Source organism: Podarcis tiliguerta (genome assembly GCF_965153285.1).
Source record: "Podarcis tiliguerta genome assembly, chromosome: 5".
NCBI classification, from domain to species: domain Eukaryota; kingdom Metazoa; phylum Chordata; class Lepidosauria; order Squamata; family Lacertidae; genus Podarcis; species Podarcis tiliguerta.
The window spans coordinates 36,536,279-36,561,304 of record NC_139538.1 but is presented as its reverse complement, the minus strand read 5'-3'; positions in this window follow the sequence as shown (position 1 = coordinate 36,561,304).

The window sequence follows — 25,026 nt, the reverse complement described above, 5'->3', positions numbered from 1 at the left end:
AGCTAAGGCTTTGCTAATATTCCTCCAAGCCCCGTCCCCAAGAATTTTGTTCCAATTGTACAGAAATGGAGGGAGGCTGCCTCTGTGTTTATACTGATGAAGCCTGGTGGGACCACTTAATTCCAGGGAAACACAGTGATGTAACTACAGCCGACCTCTCTCCTCGGTGCTGCTAGTAACGACCTCAGCAATAGAAGTGAAGACCCATAAAAGCCATTCCCACAGGACAACCAGAACTATAAAGTTTATTACCCAATAAAGAATGATCTGCAAATTTAGAGGCTTTTTACTGATCAATAAAAGCAGCATTAACTAAATGATCAGTGCTTGCAACCCCTCCCCTTCATGCCAGCCCATCCCAGTTATGTTGAAATCACCCTCCATCTTTTGGGCAAAGTCCAAATTTCCCTTTAATCAGCTCGGAAAGATGTAAGTAATGTCTAATGTGCAAATGAGTAGCTAGTAGCCTGCAAGGCTGGCATAATGATGTTTAAACAACCTTCGGGTCTGTAATTCTGTTTGGCAGATAAGGCAGAACCTTCCTTCTGCTCAATGGATAAGATGACAGTCAGCCATTCTGTCAATTGCAAGGGGAAACTGGATGTCCTTATAACTGCATGCATGGGGGCTCTATTGAGATCATGAAATGTGCACGCGGGACCTTTGGCCTTCCAGATGTTGCTGAATACCCATAATTCCTGGTGATGGCGGGAGTTGCAGTTTAGCAACATCTGAAGAGCCAGACACCCCCCCACCTGTCTTAAAATGAATGTGTATGTGCAGTTTGCTTAAAGAAAATGTAATGAAAATGATGTATAGATGGTACATAACACCAGTGAAGGTAGCAAAAATGTACAGAGTAAATAATCAATGCTGGAAATGTAAAGAAAAAGAGGGTACCTTCTACCATATGTGGTGGGTTTGTAAGAAAGTGAAGGCTTTCTTAGAAATGCTATATAATGAACTTTAAAAAATGAAATGAAATATACATTTGTAAAGAAACCAGAAGCCTTCCTATTGGGTATTGTAGGTAGAGAAATGCATAAACAAGATAAAACCTTGTTTTTGTATGCAACAACTGCAGCAAGAATATTGTTGGCCCCAAAATGGAAACTGGAAGAGATCCCAACAAAAGAAGAGTGGTAGATGAAGTGAATGGACTATGCCAAGTTGGCGAAACTAATCAGGAAAATCCGGAATCAGCAGGACCAGACCTTTTTGAAAGACTGGAATAAATTTACATTGTATTTGAGAGACAATTGTAAACAATAGACATTGTTAGTAGGGTTACAAGAAGTTTTGTAAGGTTAGAGATATCAGTTATTATCAATATGATGTTTAAATGTTGTATTTAAGATTTGGATTTAAGGGTAATAATAATAATAATAATAATAATAACAACAACAACAAAATGCAATATCAGAGCATAATTAGGAAAACCATTAGTTGAGGAGATGGGAAGTCTCAGGCCAAGATGGCCAAGTGGTCTTTATATATTATATGTAAGATGGATGTTTTGTCAATTTTTAAAAATAAAATTTAATAAAAAATTATTTAAAAAATAAATAAAATGAATGTGTATGGGCCAGGATTGGAGTTTGCCACCACAATCGGAGGTGATGCTAGGTTTGACAGGAGCCCTGGGGTGAACTGTCATCTGAGGGGGCCCTAATCATCTTTGCCACCACTTCACTTGGCTGGTGCTCCCATTGGGCCCATGATCCAAAAGGTGGCTTATGAATGGATGAGCTAACTACCATCCCCACTTGGGGGAAACAATTGAAATCAAAATGGTGGGTGGCTGCAGTTCTGGCTGGTGGTGTAGCACTTCACTGCTTAGTGCACCACACCACACATCTTGCCTCTGGCATGATCCACCCATTGTGAGATGCAGAGCTCTGGACTCAGGCCCTGGCCAGCTCCACTGACCACAGTTCTGTACACCCCCATACATTCGTAAGACATGCAAATATGGCCCTGCTGCTAGACAGTTTGAAAGAAAATAATTTATCAGCTGACAACAGCATTGAAGAAACTGCATGGTAGCTCACCTCCTTCTAGAGGATTCGCCCGATCTGATTTTCTTTCCAATACAAACAGGTAGGAAGGAACAGGCTCTTCTTGAATATATACCTGATTATTGGAGAAGCCAGCCTGAACATCTAAATATTCATTCAAGCATATTGAAAGCATCAAGCCACCCCCTGCAGTGAAGTGACTGCTGGCATCCTAACAGGCTTCAGTTTAACCAGGCCAGCTTCTAATAGGTGTGAAACGAGGCTGCATACAAAAATATGAGCTGCTCCCTAGAAATGCTGAGCTTCATTACATATTGGGGGCAGTGGTAAATTGTGCAGAAAAGAAAGGAAATAATGTTTACTCAAAGGTGTTTTCATGGGTAACTGGCGCCGTTTGGATGCTGAGTACCAAGATTAACCCAGGTGTAAAAGATGATGCTAAGGACAGAATGCATTTACAATTGAAAGACTCCCAAGGAGGATGGAGATGCATTTAAAGTGAGGAGGCATGGCGAGAACTGTACATTTTCCTATGACAGGGTGTACATGTGTGCACGCATACACATGTGTGTGTGTGTGTGTAGATCCAAGTCATGTTTACCCTGAAAAATGTGCTATCACATGAAACAGACTGGGGTCCTTAATCAATGGATTTAATGATGGATGCAACTATTCATTCTTTAAACAATGTTAAAGATATGGGATTGTTTCCAGTTATGCTATCCCCGGAATAGATCCACTGAAATCAATTGACAAATCATTAAGTCAATGGGTCTGCCCTGAGGATGACTTAGTTGGAGAAAACCCCACCATTAAAAAAATAATAATATTAAATCAAAGCAGCACACAAGAACCAGTAGATGTACAAACATTAAAATTGCTATTTGCGTTTTATACTGTATTTTATGCTGCTTTTTGTTGCATCAATTAAGTGTTTTAAATTTGTTGTTAGCCGCCCTGAGCCCGGTTTTCTGAATCGGGAAGGGCGAGGTATAAATAAAAATCTATTCTTTATTATAAAATGTCTGCGGTTCCCTCACAGTGCCATTGAAGAAAAATGGCTCTTTGCAATGAAAACTGGACCCAAATTTAGTTGGTTCATCTGTCTGTTAATGCTTACAGCCTGATTTTCTACACTGCGATCTGCTTCATGTCCAATTCACAAACTACTTGTTGGATTCCTTTTATATCCTTTTTCAGTATTGCAGTACATTGAGAACTGGGCCATTTGGGACATGCTAAAATGGATGAAAAGCTCAGGAGGCATCCATGTGAACCCACCCCCACTCTGTCTGGATCCCATCTTGTAACCATTTGAGAGTGGTTTTCTATGCTCTTCTACCTTACCAGAGTGAAAAGTTGACTCCTAAGATCCAACATGCCCTTCAGGTCAATCTCTTCTAATGGGAACAGCAGTGTAATCAGCCTTTGGACCTTAGAGAGCCCCCCAGCTATAGCACCCAAGAAAATCCTATTACCAGCCCTATTTTACAGAAAACCCCACTGCCAGTAACCTACTGTACAGATAGGAGCACCTGCTACAAATATCAGCCCTCACCCTCCAAATACAGAATAATCAGAGATTCAGAAAGAAACCTCCGGTTTTATTACTCACCACTGAATACACATTAAAAACCAGCGCCTATTCTAATAATGCCTTTCTTCATCTCCAGCCAGCCATTATCGGCACAGGTGGGAAAACCAACTCTAAAACACTAAAAGCTGCAATCAACATTATTGATGCCATTCTAAATGAAACGGAGGAAGCGGGCAAGAGACAAATAAATTATAGCCATCATTACTGGGGCCTAGTACATTATTTTTGTGGCATTTTATGTCTAGTTCCACTTCGTATGCTTTGGCTGCAACTATTTCAAGGCTTGGTCTTAATTATTGGAGTCCAATTAACTGTTTCTTTTTTAAAAAAGAAAATGTTTTTGTTTGAGTTTTAGAGGATTCTTTTTTCAAGAGCAGGAAAAAATAAAAGGCAAACAATAAACAACATGGTATAAACATTAAGGAGAGAGAGAGAGAGAGAGAGAGAGTTCTAAAGTTGATCAAATTTACAAACAATTAGCCAATGCTTCATGGAACTAGAACATCCATTCTAAATTAAAATATATGGTATATTTTTTCATTCCATTTACAGCTAATCTTTCCTTCAAGGAACTCAAGGTGGCATGCATGGTTATTCTTTCCATTATATTTTCACAACAACCCTGTGAGGTAGGGTTGACTGGCCCAAGGTCACCCGACTGCTGAGTGCAGATTTGAGCCCTTGTTTCACCAAACTGGCTCTCTAAGAAAGTGGAATGGTCTGTTGGCATAATACCTTTTGAACCAAAGCCAAGACTTGCCCAAAGCAAATCTGTTGGAAGCAGACTTCACTTCAGGGATATACGAGCAGGTGGCATTTCAAATATCAAGTCCTTCACACAGGGAAGGTTTCTGTAGAGCCAGATTTGGTCAGGGGCTTCTCACTAGCAGATGCATCTCTCAGCAACTGTTCATGACAGTCAACATTTTATTTTCCCAGAATGCCCTGGAGCAACACAATATTCAGGGCATTCTGGGGAAACAAAATGATGGATGCCAGGAGGCAGCTGCCAAAATCAGATTTGAAAAAGAAAGAAAAAAGAAAGGGAATGTAAGCCACAGAAATAAATATAATTTTGATGAACAAATTATGAAACAAACAAACATTTAGGCAACAAAAATAAATGGAACAGGATGAGAAAAATGAGGGGGAGGGATTTCCATTTGTGGATTTCAGCATTTCATCATGCAGAAAACGTCCTGGGCATGCTATCAAAATGGTGCTGACCTGAGACCATCCAAAGTGTTTATTTCACTGCATAGCTGTGTGTTTTCCCCGCTTACCTCTCACCTCTGGCAAAGAGAATGTGAGCTTTCCTAACATTGCAACTTTCCTGAGAGACTATGCTGGTGCAGTTACAGCTCTCGTGCTGCAATATAACTGGTGAGGCCATGAAGAATTCTCCTTCTACACAACGGCTTCAACTTATTTATTTGCAACATTTCTAAACTGTGCCGAGGCTGATTTACAACCCCAGTAATTGTAAAATGCAACGAAAGACTTTAAAATCAACTAGTTATGTATTAGAACATGAATGTATCTGTGAGATATATGTATAGGAATATAAGACAGCAGCATACATACATTATATATTTACCTGTCAAACAGAATGTCTGAAAGACTGGATGAATAGAATAGCATCTGAAACATGCAATATCACCTTGTTCGGAGGCTGGCCCTGGGAGAAACGCGCTTCTCCCCAGAGCCAGCCTCACAAACTTGGGGGACAGCGGGGAGGCGCAGCGCTTCTCCCCAGCGCCAGCTCCACAAGCTCGGGGGACAGCGGGGAGGCGGAGCACCGCCATCCCGCTGTTCCCCGACCTGGTTTGGAGGCTGGCGCTGGGAGAAGCATGCTTCTCCCAGCGCCAGCCTCCGAACAAGGTGATATTGCATGTTTCAGATGCTATTCTATTCATCCAGTCTTTCAGACATTCTGTTTGACAGGTAAATATATAATGTATGTATGCTGCTGTCTTTTATACCTATACATATATCTTACACCGCCAGCCCCACAAGCTCGGGGGACAGATATCTGCAAGCCTGGGGAGACCGGCGCGACTTCCCGCCTGGCTCCCTAGGCTTGTGGATAGCAGCCTGTTCTGGGGGCTGGGGTCGGGGGAAGCTCGGGCATCCCCCACCCCAGCCCCACGCCTGGGGGGGGGGGGAAATAAAATTTCCCCTTTTATTTCCCCCCCAAAAAACTAGGTGCATCCTATGGCCCGGTGCATCCTATGGGGCGAAAAATACGGTATATTGCCTTATTCTGGGATTCCTGCTTGCATGGAGTAGGTCCTGCTCTCCCATGCAGATTTCCTGCCTCAGTACATTGGGACCTCAGGAATCTGATGGGAGGCAGGGCCAGAAAATTCACCCTTCCTCCTCCCCACCCACCCACATCACACACAACACATGACAGGAAACACATGAGGAAGAAAGTCTGTAGAAGACTAAAGTAGTTAAGAAACCATATGTGTTAAGAAACCATGTGAGGGGCTGGTGAAAGTAAGCTGGAAGGAGAATGAAATCTGGACCCACCTGCATTTCTTCAGCAACCAGGTAAGGGAGAAACAAGTTCCAAGGCAAGTCAAGACTACAAGGCAAGCTGTGGAAGAAGCATTTGCAAGAGAAGAATTGACAGACAGAGTTGAAGAGAGTGCTATTCCATTAGCATCTCTGTAAGTTGCCTGAATATCCCAACACATAAGGTGAACCACCCTTTGCAGTAGTCACTGGAATCTGCACCAGCTACAGGGAGAGGTATTTCTGTTTCTTTCTATTTTTATTTTCTCTCTCTTTCTTTCTGGCTGATGCACAGAAAGACAGCCTTGAGCTATATATGTTTGGGCAGACCCTTGCGCTCCCATGCCTACAAGCCCCATTCATTGTGGTGCGTTCCTTAACAGCAATCAAGAGAGACCCTTGCCCTCCGATGATTTACTTCATCCTTCTCATGCAGGTGCACATTAGTCTTTGTTCCTGAAGTCGTGGTGTCATTTCACAGAGACATATGGCGGCGGGAATCATGGAGCCCCATAAATTAGAAACGATTCAAGAACCATTCATCTTCCTTCCCACACTCTGTCTCAGCCATAGGGAGGCCTTTGCTGGATATGCCCTTGTCTCTTGCCTCCAGAACACAGTACTGCATCATGGTCAAGAGATGGCTCTGTAGACATCGGACTCCTTGGCCTTTTATATTGGCTAATCAATTGCAAAAGACACAACATGGTACAGATTCTGAGGTGTGGTGGGGTGGAATAGACACCCTAAAAAGACACAACAGCTTTCCTTTTACTTACTAGAAGGAGCTTGTGGCAAAGGGGATCCCCTTCCCTTTTTTCTTATGCACCCCTAAATGATAAACTGTTCCGAAATTTGGCTTGGGACCGTAGGTTACCTGCCAAACTGTAGTATTTCCTGGGATCTGATCCAGCAACATGTAAGGCATCCTATAAGAAAGGCTTGCATGACAGAAATCTACTTTCCCTCTGAATGGAAATTCTATATGACTACTGAGGTGTTTCTTGAGAAATTTCCTATCATCCCCAGGGTGTTCAAAGAGGTAGCATTCAAAGTACAGGCAAGGCAAAAGGACAAGAGCTGGAAGGCCCTACAGATAAGGAAGAAGCGGCCTTCCCAGGGGATTGTTGTTGTTGTTTAGTCGTGTCCGACTCTTCATGACCCCATGGACCAGAGCACGCCAGGCACTCCTGTCTTCCACTGCCTCCTGCAGTTTGGTCAAACTCATGCTGGTAGCTTTGAGAACACTATCCAACCATCTCATCCTCTGTCTTACATTCCAGGTTCCTATGCAATATTTTTCTTTACAGCATTGGACTTTCCTTTTGCTTCCAGGCTTATCCACAACTGAGCGTCCTTTCGGCTTTGGCCCAGCAGCTTCATCAGCTCTGAATCTATTTGTACTTGTCCTCCGCTCTTCCTCAGTAGCATGTTGTACACCTTCCGACCTGAGGGGCTCATCTTCCAGCGTCATAACTTTTATATGCCTGTTGTCTTTGTCCATGGAGTTTTCTTGGCAGGGATACTGGAGTGGCTTGCTGCTTCCTGCTCCAGGTGGATCATGTTTGGTCAAAACTCTCCACCATGACCTGTCCATCTTGGGTGCCCTGCACAGCATAGGTCATGACTTCTCTGAGTTATTCAAGCCCCTTCGCCACGGCAAGGCAGTGATCCATGAAGGGGTCCCAGGGGATATTTTCCTCAAATCATCTAGAGTCAGCATGCAATGGCTTATCACAGGCATCTCTACCATCATATAGAAAGTCTGCCACTACTAGGTATTCCTGGTGATAGCAGACAATGGGATGTATTGTAAAGGCAGGAAAGAGACTACCCCAAGGGCCAGAGTTGAGAGATCATGGCTAGGGATGCTTGAAGAGTTTGTTTGGTCCTCATTTTTAAGGAAATTGTCCCGATTTACACTTTCAGCACTAAGGGTTCCCCCCCCCGACTGTCACCATTTGTGGGTGCGATCCAGGCCCATACTTGCAAACGCATGTTGCACATTTGATGTTGATTTGATGCTCTTGCACATGAAACCAACCTGACCCAGGAAAACAAGAAACTTTTTGTGATAAGGAAAGTGGACAGAAAAGTGTGGGTTAATGCAACATTATAGAGCCACCCCACAAATCAGAATGAATGCTCAATAAATAGACAACACCATCTATTCTCCCCACAAACATTGTGCAAACACATCACGCTCAATAAACAGGATGTCTGGAAGAGAACAAATACATGGATTAAAATGGAATTATCCTTTAGGGTTTTCATATTTCTCTAAATGTTACCATGCAGTTCTCACCTCAAAAACCATACGAAAAGGCACATATAATTTGAACCACAACACATTAGGGCTCATCTCTTAGAAATGGTGTTTAATATCTAGGCTTAGCCTTGGGAGTCTGCAAAGAATGTATGCTTTGACCATGTTCAGACGGACTGATTCCTGACACTGAGTAGCCATGACATATCTGGGGTTAGGAGTTTTCAAGACAGAAGACATGGTGAAGGTAGCTCTGATACCTCAGTGTCCACTTTAGAAATTAATCACAGCTTAATTCCATTTCTCTCTCTCTCTCTGATCTTGAAATGGAAGCTGGCTATTTATTCATTTTTAACCTTCACCTTTTATCCCCAGTGGGAGGGAAAAGTGACACTTTATGTTCTACATTTCTTCACAGAACCTTGGACAGTAGACAGTCCCAATAAACTGCTGGCTAAGGCTGAGCAACTTACTCTGACGGGCTTCAATGCATTTCAAGTTCCTTTGTATAACTGATTCTTAATATTACTCAGATTTACCATCTCTAGTTCTGGATCCAACTGACAAACAGTGGATGAGGCTGTGACCCCGAAGGAACCATTTGATTAACACCACTGAGAGATTATCTGCATCTAGTTACTGATAGTGGCATTTGAAAGGGATCTGGAAGGTATCAATATTAAGGAACTGAAGGAGAGCTGGTGTGTTCTAGTGGACCTAAAAGCTTTTTGACAGTGGAAGAGACTTCCTTGGGAGGTTGTGAGCTGTTCGTCCTTGGAGGTTTTTAAATAGAGATTGGATAGTCATTTGTAATGGATGCTTTAGTTGAGATTCCTGCATTGCAGGGGGTTGGACTAGATGATCCTTGAATCCCTTCCAACTCTAAGATCCGATTATTCTGATTGCATGGCTTTCCATTTCGCTCTCAGCTTCCGTTCCCCATGTGCTTTTGCGCCTTCCTTTGCCCCATGTTGCAGATGTGTCTCATTCTAACAAGTATCAACCCGTCACTAAGCAACATCGTCCCATGACTGCTCCATCCTGAAAGCTCCTGCATTGCTACAAAGAGCAGCGATATCAACTCCGTCACCTTAATCAATTGTTTTAGCCAATAGACCATGCTCCCCTGCCTTTCATGGATTTGAGCAAATCAAATCAATTTCGTACGTAAAGCCTCTGACTGGTGTCATCGAACCGCAGATAGATGGTAACCAACACTAGCATTACAAGGCGGGGAAGAATTCCGTACACCCTGCATTATTCCCATCGTCTGGTGGCACACACAGGCCTCCTTGCAGTGAGGTAAAGCACAAACAGCCATTTATTTGTCATTAATTTTTAAAGATGCCTTGTTTCCGATGAGAGCCTGTCTGTCTTTGTCTATTTGTTGCTGCTGAGGAGATTCATTACTTTGATGGATTTGTGTAATTTTTCTCAAGTGCTGCAGGTGACAAACAATAAAATATACTTTACCAAAAAAATAAAAACACCGCTCGCTCCACAGCCAGACTGAAAAGGAAAGTTGGAAGGGAAAGGCCAAATTAGAAAGTACTTTCTTCTGAAGGGCAGGGTGACTGTTTCAGAGCCAATATGCCTCTGGGTACCAGATGCAGAGCCTCACAGGTGGGGAGAGTGCTGTGGTACTCAGGTCCTGTCTGGGGCCATTGTGAAAACAGGATGCTGAACTGCATGGGTCACTAGGTAAAGGTAAAGGGACCCCTGACCATTAGGTCCAGTCATGGCCGACTGGGGTTGCGGCGCTCATCTTGCTTTATTGGCCAAGGGATCTGGTGTACAGCTTCCGGGTCATGTGGCCAGCATGACTAGGCTACTTCTGGTGAACCAGAGCAGCGCACGGAAATGCCATTTACCTTCCCACCAGAGCAGTACCTATTTATCTACTTGCACTTTGATGTGCTTTCAAACTGCTAGGTTGGCAGGAGCTGGGACTGTGAAACGGGAGCTCACCCCATTGCGGGGATTCGAACCGCCGATCTTCTGATCGGCAAGTCCTAGGCTCTGTGGTTTAACCCACAGCACCACCCGCATCCCCACACTCTTCCAAAAAAGGCTCTTTATAAATTCTTATTACCTAGAATGAAACTAACTGCCATCTGCCAACATGGTTTTCCAAGGTCCACCAGGAAGAGATAGAAGTTGTTGTTTTTTTGTAACTTCTCAGACTTTATCTTTTTTAGGAACAATATATATTGATAAATTGTATAGTAAACAGTTAAGCAGCGTACAGCAAATAGAAAGATCACAAGAAACACAAGAAAAAACGTAAAAGCAGAAAGGCAGAAAGGTATAAGGTAAAGGATCCCTGGACGGTTAAGTCCAATCAAAGGCGACTATGGGGTTGCGGCGCTTTTCTCGCTTTTAGGCCAAGGGAACCGGCATTCGTCCACAGACAGCTTTCCTGGTTATGTGGCGAGCATGACTAAACTGCTTCTGGTGCAACAGTACACCATGACGGAAACCAGAGCACACGGAAATGCCGTTTACCTTCCTGCTGCAGCAGTACCTATTTTTCCACTTGTGCAATTTGCTTTCGAACTGCTAGGTTGGCAGGAGCTGGGACAGAGCAACGGGAGCTCTCTCCATCACGGGGATTCGAACCACCAACCTTCTGACTGGCAAGCGCAAGAGGCTCAGTGGTGTAGACCACAGCGCCACCCACATCATCATAACATCATAAGGAACTGGCCAATCACATATCATTCATCCAGCTGAAAAGGCCGGTTGAGGCAAGAAAGTTTCCAAGAGAGGTCTAAAAATAAGAAACAAGGGTGCTTGGTGGATTTCCATTGTGAGGGCAGAGGGAGCCCTCATAGCTGTTTTCAGAGGTTCAGAGGGTGGCAGCCCAGAGAGGGCATTCTCTGAAGCAACTCTTAAGCTGTGGCATTTACTCCCAACAAAGGTGTACCTGGCACCTTCATTATGTGGATTTCATCATATGTAGATTGCATACCTCTTTTCCCGGCCTTTGACACCTGAGATCCAGTAGTGGATGTAAGGTTGGCATGGTAGCACTCCTCTGTCTTTTGCTTGCCTGCACTGCAGCTACATACCTAGCTGGAGAGAGGAAGAGGTGGAGAGAGGAGAGGTTTGTGCAGTGCAAACACAGGCAACTGGAGGTCAGTTGACTGCCCTCACCACACTTTACTGTCCACTAAAACTGAGAGCTGTGTGTTTACAACTGCCCTCTTCCCCTGAATGTCATTTGTTTGATTTGGTTTTAATTTGATTTCTTTTTGGAATTTAATATTTTATTTTAATAATAATAGTAAGAGCAATAGTGGTTTTAACATTGTATTTTCTAATTGTTACAATCCATCCTAGAAGCTCATATTGAAAGGCAGGTGAAAAATTTGTTGTTGTTGCTAGATTTCTAACCTGTCCTTCACAAATAAGGTATTAAAATTGTATATTACTGAAATTATTTTGTTGTTGCTGCTATTAACATCTTGCAGCAGATTTCAGATGTGTTCCATTTCCTTGCATGCAGCCTTGAACTCTGAATCTCATTTAAAATAAGTCACAGGTAGATGGAGGGGGAAGGGCATTCTGATCTTCACTTCGGTGTATAAAAAACCCTAAGGAGCAATGCAGCATGGAGAGTCACAATGATGCAATGTGGAGTGGGCTGGTTTCAGAAGTGGCAAACTCAAGCGCAGTTCCCCTTCAGCTGTGATGCTCATTGGGTGGCCTTGGTGTTATCACAATCTTTCAGTCTGCCTTTGTCACAGGTTTATTTGAAGGCAAAACAAAAACTGCTTCAAGCTCCTTAGAGGGAGGGCAAGAAGTGAATAATTTTTAAAAAAACGCTCCACAAGCATTCCCTTACCTAGGTTTAAATGCATAGTTTGATGGAGCATTTGCTACCTCCCCACAGGCCCTAAACTGCAATCAAGTTAAAGCTGCAAATCATATACTCCTGAGTCCAATGATCCAATGCAAATGGATCACAGAATGTTGGCCGCAAAACCTAAGCATGCTATCTGAGAATCCAAGGGACTTACTTTCTATTTCCTGTAAATGTGTTTATGGCACATCATATCCATCTTGCAATGCTGGGAAGAACCATTTTGGAGGTTTTTCTCCCCTGCTTAAATGGAATGGTTGCAGTGCAATGGAGTTGCAAGACACCTTTTGCAGCTCTGAAAACACACACACATTTGGTTGGTATAATGTATAAGGAAAAATGTGTCTATAAAAAGGAGGGTTCCTGGATGTCAAGATCCAGGTTTGGGGTGAGTGCTCTTTGGGGAGAGAATCTCAGCAGAGATTTAAAATCACAAAACATGCAGCAAAGGAAAGCATGGAAATACAGGCTGCTGGACTTTTAACATATGCCCTTGTGAGTTCCAAAGCTTGCCCCAGCATAGAAAAACAGTACATGTTTGGTGAGTTGAAAATAGTTTACTCATTCTCCAAAGGCCAGCTTCAGGTGCTTTCCCATACATCAGTCAGAAAACACCAACAGTAAAACTTGGCATAGTTACAGTGATGAAGGTTCCTAAAAGTACTGGTAAGGGAACACAAGGCAGGCTTGTTAGAGCCATGTGGTCTGAGCTACAGCAACCACCTCAAACCTCATACATTGAGCTTCTTTGGTAGACTGAAAGTGGACAAAGACTTTGATTACTTTTCTCCCAAGGTGAGTGGAACTGACCTAGCTAAGCCTGGCAGGACAGCTTACTCTATGCATTAACCCTGTCTTGCATTAATGAGACTTAAGCATGTTGGTGATATGAGGCTGGTTATCTCACACATTTTCTGCCCTAGAATAAGCATTGGGAGGCAGAGGAAACATCACACTTTCTCTGCCCTCAGAAACCGAAAAGTAGGTATGTCTCGGGGGTATCTCACACTTCTTTACCTTTCCAGCATGTTAGGAAAAGCCTGTCTATTGGTGGTGGATATATTAGCTAGCATCTATACAATATAACTTATATACAACCTGCTCAGTCCCCAGAGTAATTTTGCAACTGTTATTTAGAAGTTCATTATTATTTGTATAAGATGAAGACGATGAACACACATTCTTTTTTTAAAAAAATACATATTGTGGAATAATTATGGAAAGACTTTCCAGAAGGATGGGGTTTTCCTTGGTCTTGTTAGGTCATTGAATCCCACGATGAAGAAGGAGGGAGTCACACAGTATTGCAGAAGAAGAGGCACATAGTAGGTGCTCTCTAGTTAGCAGTGCAGAGTTCTGTCATATTTCTTTTGTAAATGTGTCTATAGTTTTCACTGAGGAGGCATAAAAGATTTCTGCCTGGTTCTGAAGGCCAGTAAAATATGGGTCATCCACCACACACATATACTGCTTTAATATTTTTAAGCCAGCCTGAAGCAAAAAGATGTTGGTGGGGAGAAGGGAAAGGCTGCTTACTGATCCAGCATTTAACTTGCCTCTGTGCACATTTTTGCGACAAGCTGCCAATCCCGATTCACAGCACAAGTGAAAAACCTATTGCAAACACTGTTAAGAATTTCCAGAGGGGTATTTCTGTTAGTCTGTTGCATCAAAATGAACAAAAGAATTGTGTGGCGCCTTAAAAACAAATACATTTTATTATAACGTACATTTTTGTGGACTAGAGTCCACTTCATGAGTTGTGACTCAAGAAATGGACCCAAGCCTATGAAAGCTTATGCCATAATAAAATTGGTAGGTCTTCAAGGTGGCACAAAAAACCTTTTTCTGTTTGTTTTTTCTGTTAATAATGTTACCCCTGTCTTCACCACAAGCTGGCCAGTGCTTGACCTCTTCCCTCACTTTAGCTAATGCATCTCTGAGAGGCGTAAGAGGGGACAGGTATGTTAAAAATATAGCTTCCCTATTAGGAGGGATATCTGTTCAAGACCACATAACACCAGTCTTGAAAGACCTACATTGGCTCCCAGTATGTTTCTGAGCACAATTCAAAGTGCTGGTGCTGACCTTTAAAGCCCTAAATGGCCTCGGTCCAGTATATCTGAAGGAGCGTCTCCACCTCCATCGTTCAGCCTGGACACTGAGGTCCAGCGCTGAGGGCCTTCTGGTGGTTCCCTCACTGCGAGAAGCCAAGTTACAGGGAACCAGGCAGAGGGCCTTCTCAGTAGTGGCACCCACCCTGTGGAACGCCCTCCCACCAGATGTCAAAGAGAACAACAACTTTTAGAAGACATCTGGAGGTAGCCCTGTTTAGGGAGGCTTTTAATGTTTGATGGATTACTATATTTTAATATTTTGTTGGAAGTTGCCCAGAGTGGCTGGGGAAGCCCAGCCAGATGGGCGGGATATAAAGAAGAAGAAGAAGAAGACCTTTGAAAGACTTATCGCACAGAAAATATCATGTAGAGATGGAGAACCTGTAGCCCTCCAGAGGTTGCTGCACTACAACTCCCATGTTTACTGAACTTTCACCATCCTGATCAGGACTGATGGCAGTTGGAAGTCCAACAACATCTGGAGAGCCACATGTTCCCCATCCCTGATAAAAAGCTATCAGATCCAGCCATCTGGTTTATGGCAGCCCATGTTTGGCCAATGGTTACATTCACACATCACTGACAGTGCGTGCTCTAGTTTAACACTGAAAGGTCCAGGATTTACTCTGTGTCAGAAACTCTATTTCCTGCTACCAAGTGGGCCTCGATAAGGTCTGGAACAGGCCCAGCTGCATTGGATTTATCTGGTGTTGGAAGAAATATCTGATAGTGCACTTCTGATTAAAAGCAAGCGAAAGAGTAGCTTCTTTGAAGGACAGCCTCAGTTCCCCCACAAAAGCCCATTTCCAGTCTCCAAGGGAACATGGCCATGATCTATGGCTTCAATGTTCAAGGAGCAAATGAAATGTTTTTGCTTTTCATCCATGGCCTGAAAGCAAGCACTGACTGTCATGAGAATTGAGAATGCCTTGTGGAGACGAGAAATTACCTGTTTTCCCCACCCTCACTGCCTGCCCAAAGAGCTGCCTGCTTCTTGTTTTGTTCATTTCATGGGCTTGTGAGATATGCCTGAAACATACATACTTTTTAGTTTCTGAGGGCAGAGAAAGAAATAAGGGTGTGATGTTGATGTACGTGAAGGGGAGGGCAACAATAACAAGGCAGCTGGTGTTGAATACAAAGGGGAGGGAAGAAAGCATGAAAGCTGGGTTAAATATCAGAGGCAAAATGATGTGGTAAATCTTCGTGTGGGTGCAGGGCGGAATTTGATCTTGTTGGGAAAGATGGAGGGCACAAGGAGAAGGGGATGACAGAGGACGAGATGGTTGGACAGTGTTCTCAAAGCTATCAGCATGAGTTTGACCAAACTGCGGGAGGCAGTGGAAGACAGGATGCCTGGCGTGCTCTGGTCCATGGGGTCACAAAGAGTTGGACACGACTAAACAACAACAACAATAAAATTCCAATAGGAACTGACCTAATCTGCACCTTCTGAACCTAGGCTGCAATCCTAACCTCACTTACCTGGGAGCAAACCTCACTGAACTCAATGAGACTTAGTTCTGAGTAGATATGGTTTGGATTGCAGCCTTAGTTATCCACCAGCTTTTGAAATTTCTGCATGTCCCAACACAATTCTCAATCTGCATTTATCTCACGGATACCCATTTCCCAGCTTATCTGAAACGCGAGCAAATTGTGTGTTGGGACAAAGGTTCTTAGGCCCCACCACCACCACATTTACCCATACAATGGAATAAATTATGGCAACCCTGAACCTTCTGTAGTTTGTTTTGATTTCTTTTCCTCCTACTTCCTCAATGATAGGGAAATAGGTTTTTAAATAAAATAAAATAAAACAGGAATAGGGCACAGGTGCACAAGAGCCCTCACCCACCCACTCTGCCAGTATGAGCCCAGTAGGGCATTGGATAGGCAGATGAACTGCCTTTAGTGCCCCCTCCCTCCTGCCTTGCATCCTACATTAGTCTCCACTAGGGATAGGAAGTGAAATTAATTCAGTTTGCACTTCCTGAAACAATGTGCGAACCAAAGCATGGCAATCATTTGAAATTTTCACTTCTCTGAAATTTGTACTGCAGTTCTCCAGCCAAGTAATGTGCAGAAAAATGTCTATACTAAAGTAAAGTGTGCATAAAAATGCATGTTAGTAAAAATAACACATACAAAAATGCATTATATGGGGGGATAAATATTAGGGGAATATTTGCTGCAAAAATGTATATATTAGACAAAAATGCGTACGAAAATGTACATTAGATATTCACATTAGAATACCAGGGACTTAAAAAACATTGAAAAATGAAGTCAAAAGGGGGAGAACTGAACATAAGACTTGAAAAACGAGAAACTAGGAGAAACTGAAATTGATAGAGTCACTTATCCTGCATCTCCACAGGATGTGGACAATCCGCATGGCAAGTTGTACCACATGGAAACTGGTTCAAACTCATTTCATGCTGTGATAATAACATGTAAACTGGCCCTCAAATGAGCATACAGTGGTACCTCAGGTTAAGAACTTAATTCGTTCCGGAGGTCCGTTCTTAACCCGAAACTGTTCTTAACCTGAAGCACCACTTTAGCTAATGGGGCCTCCTGCTGCCGCTGTGCCGCCGCAGCACTATTTCTGTTCTCATTCTGAAGCAAAGTTCTTAACCTGAAGCACTATTTCTGGGTTAGAGGAGTCGTATGTAACCTGAAGCGTATGTAACCCGAGGTACCACTGTAGTTAAGGTAGGAAAGCGGCCTTGATTTACAAATATTTTTGTAAAACTTTGTGTGTAGCCATCCAGCTTGTGACAAGGGTTCATTGATTTAAAAGTCAGCATATACTGAAAACCGAGGCATTTCAGGGAAAGCTGCTTGAATGGGGATTTATAGTTGAGTTTGGGTATAAACCAAGCATTTCTACTTTGAAAATAATGTAATACCATGGAGAGAAATCTGATTACTTAAAATTGCTCCATCTGATATGTGATTCCAGACAGAAAATCAAGTGTGTACATTTTCATCGCCTTTAGAAAACATTCATTTTTGTTTGTTTCCCCCCCGTTCATTTCATTTTTAATGCTATCCACTTGCACTGGTGATCAGTAGAAAATCATTTGCTAGTGGACAAGAACTATCAATTATTTTTATCCCAGCTGCCCAGTCTTACTCTATCCAATTACAAAATCCAATAAATAAAGGAATACCAGCCCCTGAATTATTTGTATTATTTTCAGTAATGCTGTATCCCCTGGATAATTTGAATCTTACTAGCCTCAGGGCAACACTGTGCTGGGCAAAACTTATTAGCATCTACGTAACGTGCCATAACCAAGATCAAGCTGTGTGGGGAACCAACTTGTTTTTCAGAGTGCAGGGGATGCTGATTAGACATCAGATTTATTTAATGGAAAAGTATACATGAATACTGCCACTAGAATAACATCAAATTTGCAGATGACACCAAACTGGGAAGGGTAGCTAATGCTGCAGAAGACAGAATCAGGATTCAAGTTCCTTTAAAAGATTAGAGAGCTGGGCCCCAACTAACAAACTGAATTTCAATAGGTGCAAATATTAGGCAGGAAGAAACAGATGCACCAATAGGGGGGGCATCTGGCTTGCCAGCAGTACAAGTAAAAAGGAGCCAGGTGTCTTCATAGACCACAAGCTTAACATGAGTCAACAATGTGATGCAGCAGTCAAAGAAAGCTAATGCTATTCTAGGCTGCATCAACAGAATCCAGGCAGCCCCAAACATCAATGGAGTAGAAATAAAAGGCAAAACCTATAAATTAGGGCTCTTTGCAGATGACCTGATGATCACAACACTAGACCCCACACAGCAACCACCTTAACCAAAGAACTCAACACACTCACAATGGAATTGGGCCTACAAGTCAACTTTGCAAAGTCTAAGACTATGTGTTTCAACACTCCACCTCATATACAAAAGGAATTTTCCAACATCAAAAAGATAAAACTCTTCAGATACTTAGGGGTACAAATCACCAGAAACCTCATCAAACTATACCTCCACAATTACAAACCCCTGTGGTGAAAAATTAACAATGACCTGAGGAGATGGAACAATATTAACTACACTCTCTATGGTAAAATAGCCATGATCAAAATGATCACCCTTCCAAAACTGACCTACCTATTCCAAACCCTTCTAATCTGGATTCCATCAACCTAACTTTGCAAATGGCAGAAAAAAACTACACTCGTTTATCTTCTCTCACAAAAAGCCAAGAATAAGCCCCAAACACCTGCGCCTTCCCACCTCAGAAGGAAGATGGGCAACCCCAACACAGAAATATACTTCATCGCCAAGCAGGTGCCCCACATAATCCCATACATTCTAGAAGATGAGACGAAGCAATGGGTACACTTGGAGAGACATAATATAAAGCACTCCCACCACAGCATACCCTTACCTCCAAAACAAACTAAGGAAAATCCCCACAACACTAAACAGGTTAACACAGATCATGCATAAAGCATGGAAGGAAGAAGTAGGCAAACTGTCCCCAACCCCATCCTCACTGATCCCCTGGCTCACCACCCACTATTCCATCACGCAGCACAAAATCTCCAGATAAAAACCTGGCAAGCCAAAAGCCTATATTGTTTAGTAGACTTCTACAAAAATAACAAACCCACATCAACACAAGAAGTATAAAACAAACTAGGGAACATCCAAATACCCTGGCTAACACACCACCAACTACATGCCTTCTTAAACAAGCCAGTAATAAAATCAACAGCCACTAGGCCATTGAACACCTTCAAAAACCTTCTCCTAACAACAATGGGGCATGGCAAAGGGATGGTATACACAATATACAAAACACTGTTCCAAAGCCCCACAAACCCCCTTGACGTAATCAAAAATCAATGGGAGGACGACATAGGCGACAAAATTAACCCCACCCAATGGACTAGAATGTGGTATAAACCTCCCTTTAAATCCATATCCATGAGAATAAAAGACCTCCCTCTGAAACTCACTTACAGATGGTATCTAACACCACAGAAACTGGCGCTGATATGCCCAGGAACCTCACCAAAATTCTGGAGAGGCTGCACATCCACAGGCACATACTTCCACATGTGGTGGGAATGCCCCAAAACCCAACTCTTCTGGACAACAGTCATATAAGAAATAAGCAAAATAACTAAACAGGTACTAGAAGTCACCCCAGAACTGGCCCTACTGAGCTAACAATGCTCATTCACACTATAAAGAGCTCATAACTCACCTACTCTCAGCAGCCAGAAACATCACAGCCAGACACTGGAGGGACCTGTCGGGAATAAACATGGACCACTGCTATCAAGTAATATGGGAAACAGCCTTACTAAAAAAGCTAACCAATACACTGAAACTGACATAGGGAGAAATAGAAGAGGATGCCTTCACTCTGGTATGACTCCCCTTTATCACATACACAGCCCAACAAGACAACATGAACCCACCAACAGCATATGATTCAATATGGCTAACTTAACTCAACAACTCCCCCTCTCTCACCACCAAGGAAACATAACAAGTGAATAGAAAGAGAACCTACCCAAGTGACGCTAACACTAAACCCCATGCATACACTAAGTAAAAGAACATAAGCTTTACCACCCCACTCCCACTCTCCCGTCCCCCCTCTTCTTCCTTACCCTATACTGCATATAACACTAATATCTCACAACAAATGTAACTGATCTCTTGAACGCACAACCTGAAGAAAGAGACCATGCATGTGCTTTTGTAAACAAGGAAAATCTTTAATAAAAAATATTTAAATACAAACAAACACAGAAGTATAGGGTCCGGCTGAAGAGAAGTAGTAGCTCCACTCTATTCTGCTTTGGTTGGACTCCACATGGAGCACTGTGTCCAGTTCTGGGTGCCATAATTTAAGAAGGACATTAACAAGGTGGATTGTGTGCAGAGGAGGGCAACCGTGATGATCAAGTCTCAGGAAACCAAGCCTTATGAAGGACAGTTGTGGGAACTGGTAATGTTTAGCCTGGAAAAGAGGAGGATGAGAGGAGATATGATCGCCATCTTCAAATTGTCAGAATTCACAGAATGCTGTGTGAGACAGTAAGTCTGCAGGCTTGAGTTTGCTAGCTTATGCAACTGGCTGATGCAATCAGCCTACAATACTTTCTCTGGAAGTGCTGGGTCAGAATGACTCAGCAGTAATGTGCTGACAGTTGATTGGCTGTCATCGGTTTAAAAGGGAAACCAGTCCAGCAGTAAGGGTGGTGGTGTAGAGGAGTGTGGGCAGAGAGAGAGAAATAGAAAGGTCTTCCTATTTGCCTTAAGGTGCAGCCAGGTACTCTGTTTGACTGTATGAACTGCTCGTGTATTATAGCCTGTAGATATTTGTATATATAGCTCACAATAAATATACTGCACTGAAGAACCTGGAACTCTGAGCATTTCCGCTAAAGTGCCACAAAGAAATCTCAAGGGCTGTCACATGGAAGATGGAGCAAGCTTGTTTCCCCTACTCCGGAGAATAGGACCCCAACCAAGTTACAAGCAATGAGTTTCTGACTAAATATCAGGAAGAACTTCCTGACAGTAAGAGCTGTTAGACAGTGGAACAGACTCCCTCGGATTGTGGTGGACTCTCCTTCCTTGGAGGTATTTCAGCAGAGGTTGGATATCCAACTGTTATGGATGCTTTACTTGAGATTCCTGCATTGCAGGGGGTTGGACTAGGTTATTCTCAGGGTCTCTTCCAACTCTACAGTTCTAATATTCTATGATTTTAACTCTAAAGCAGAGGGGAAAGTTTTCTGAAATTGCTAGCTAAACAGGCTTTTAAATCCTTACCTAGACAAACGAGGAAATGGTCCTATTTACACAAGTATTGATCACAGCAGTTAAAGGAAAATAGGGTCTGACAAGCACTCAAGTGTTCATGGAAATGAGGTGCCTATTTAGATGTCAAAATATAGACATAGGTGCATAACAGTTTGCCCCCACCCCCATTAGAAGCAATGCTGGGTCCTCTTTCTAGTGAAGGCTGTTGCTTTCTAAAGAGGCTGCTTCTATTCTGTGTCAGACAACGAAAATTAATGACAAATACTGGGAAACTTCCTCCCCCTTCCCTTTCCTATCCTGGCTGCACATGTGATACACGGTTAAATATTTGTGCAGATAACTTCAATTTGGCCCTATGCACATTTACGTGGATGTGGGCTCCACCATGTTTGGGTGAGGCTAACTCCCAGGAAAGTATGCCTAGGATTAAAAAAAGTGGTTTTAAATACACACACACACACACACACACACACACACACTATACACACATCATGTTAGGAATCCTCACAGCTTCCATGAAAAACAGGAAGCTTGGTACTATTTATTGCATTTTGCAGAGGAGGGCGAGAGATGACTAGTTCAAAGCGAATCAGTCATCAGACTGGGCCCTAGGCCAGGGATTTTCTCTATGTCCACCAATGCCCCTTCATACAACACAATATTGAAGCTTCCCATTTGCATTTCTCTTACTCACCTCCAAGTATACAGGGTGCATGTGATCCCCACATTTGCTGATCTCCGGGGTGGGGTGGAAAGGAACACATATTTCTCAGCCCATAGTTTATTTTATTTACTTGTTTACTATGTTCATATTTATGTATTTTATATTACCAACAATTATATTCCTTGACTGGGAATATAACCTCTAAGTAGCTTACAAAAAAAAAAAACCCATCTCTTTTCTCCAGAAGCAAGAGAAAACAATTTTTGCAACACATACATGTGGACATGGGCAAACACCTCTCCCTGTATAAAGTTTGTCAAAGTCAAGAACACTCGAAGTTCTTCCTGAGTAATTTCCCAGTAGTCCTTGTTAATTCCTTTAGATTTTCTCTACCACTTTTCAAAGTCTAATGTTCAAAGACACAGAATGGAGCTGCCTCAGCAATTTCCACTCGTCTTCCGTGTTGCTCAATCAAGTCCATTAACTCTCCTCTTTTGCTTTTTCAGTGGCTTCCTTGAAGGAAACGTGGCCCTGCTTTTCAATCTAGGTTGCCAGGCAGAGGTGCCTGGAGAATTCACCCCTTCATGCTGCTCCAGAAACTGCCCCCTTTCTTCTCTTGACAGATGCTGAGCCCATCTGCTTCACCTTCGTGGAATCCGTGCCCTCAAACCCTCCATTTCCTATCACACAAAAGCACAGCAATCTCCATGTTAGGCTGTGAGCTCCAGTTTTGCTGTAATAAGGCGTTGTGGGACAGACACCAAAGCATCACACAAAGGGGTGCTTCCCTCTCACATTTGAACAAGCGGCTTTATGCTCCATAAAGGAAATGGCATTGCCTCTAAAGCTGGGCTTCAATGCAGAGTTTGTGCCTGGGGCTTTCCCCATGCTACGCTTGCCTGACTTTGTAGTATAGTTTTGAAGGTATGTAGCGCCTTACATGTGGCATGTACCACATCATTACTGCTAATATCAGCCCACTTCTATCCAATGGCTGCTAGTCTGGATGCAGTGTGTATACGCACATCAAAACATAAAAACTCTGCTGCTGGCACTTTATATATATATTTTACTATGTAATAATGGCTCAATTTGGACTGTCTGAAAATGCTAAATGAAACAGAAATGGGACTGCAAATGGCCAAAGTTCACTTATTTTTCTAATGCCTAGAACAGAAATCAATCCAGGAAATACAGTTGGTATTCACCACTGCTGTTCCTTGCAGTCCACAAACAATATTTAAATGGGTATATTCCCCCTTGCTATTTGCATCACACTTCCTGTGCGCTGAAATGAATGGGTTCAAAGAACCTATGACAATGTAACTTATGTAATGTACATAATAAATTATGTAACTTACATAATTTCACTACAGCGGACAGTGAGACAAATAACATGGTGTTGGGCAGAAGGTGAAGTGCAGCAGAAAAGAAGCAATGTTGCATGCAATGAATACAGAGCAGAAAGGAAAACATAAGCCTGTTTTCCAGGCTTATGAACATTTGCTCCCACTCTGTTACATCAGCAGCTTATTTTGTAGACTTTTATTCTGATGCAGTGGCTCCATTCACACACATGAGAAAACCGGGGTTGCCGCTTGTTGAAAAACACCTCCAACTTTGTGCTCCATCCTCTAGGCAGAGTTGTCTCCCACAGTGGTGAGAACAGCACCGTCACACATAAAAATAAAAGCTCAGTGAATAAGTGGCTGTTGCTGATGAAACCCATCAACCTAGCTCCCAGGAACTTTGTTCGCATAACCTGTCTCCTGGGTCCATTGTGGACAACACTGTAATTTTCTTCTTGATATGAGCTCAATTTATCACTTTGGTTTTCACAGCCAGGCCAGCTCCTTCTCGACTTTCTAGCGGCACCCCATCTGCCTTCCTTGCTGGAACCGTCATCAGTCATCCGCCAGTCCTTGCAATGGTTGGACTAGGTTATCTGCACCTGCTTCTGATGCATGGAGCAAGATGGTGTGGGGCTACAGAAATAGGCCTTGAGTGCTTGCATGCATTATCTAGGGTTGCCATATTTCAAAAAGTAAAAACCAGGACACCCCCAAAATTGATGAGCGGATGTCAAATCTGCCTTTGAAATCCCTGTTGTTGTTGTTGTTTAGTCGTCTAGTCGTGTCCGACTCTTCGTGACCCCATGGACCAGGGCATGCCAGGCACTCTTGTCTTCCACGGCCTCCCGCAGTTTGGTCAAACTCATACTGGTACCTTCGAGAACACTATCCAACCATCTCATCCTCTCTCGTCCCCTTCTCCTTGTGCCCTCCATCTTTCCCAGCATCAGGGTCTTTTCCAGGGAGTCTTCTCTTTTCATGATGTGGCCAAAGTATTGGAGCCTCAGCTTCACGATCTGTCCTTCCAGTGAGCACTCAGGGCTGATTTCCTTAAGAATGGATAGGTTTGATCTTCTTGCAGTCTCAAGAGTCTTGGGACTCTCAAGAGTCTCCTCCAGCACCATTGAAATCCCTGTAATGTCCACCAAAATCTGGATATATGGCAGAACTAGATTAGCATCTGTGCTCCTGCCGTACCTCACGTCTCTTGAATCAAGTACTCCCTATTATATCCCTGCACACACACATGGCTTTGCTGGAGTAGCCAAAGAGGGAAGGAAAACCAACATCAAACTATATGAGCCCTTGCAGGCACCTTTCCCCTAAGGAGCTCCAGGTGGCTTCTTCTTCTCCCTTACTCCAGTTTATCCTCACAACAACCCTGTGAGACAGCTCAGGCTGAGAGACTGTGGCTGACCACTTTATGGATGAGCAGGGATTTGAACCTTAGTCTCCCAGGTCCTAGTCCAGCTCTCTAACCACTACACCATACTGGATCTGTACATTTCTCAGCTCTGAAGAACTCCACCTCATTTATGCATGCTGCAAATTAACAGCTTCTAGGTAGGCCTAATGTGGCCTGAAATAACAGGGATTCGTTTTAGTGAGAAACCTCTGCAAGATTTGCAACATGTGCTTCTGCCCACTAAAGGTTCTTCTAGGTTGGGGCTTAATATCATGAATGTTGTGGAGATATTGCAGGTGGGAACATAGTGGCAACACTTTTTTTCTTCTTCAGTTAATTGTATTTTCCCCAGAAAGGGTAAATCTGGATTAAATGAGAGGAGGGGAGATATGGCTTGGCATTTTGACGGCA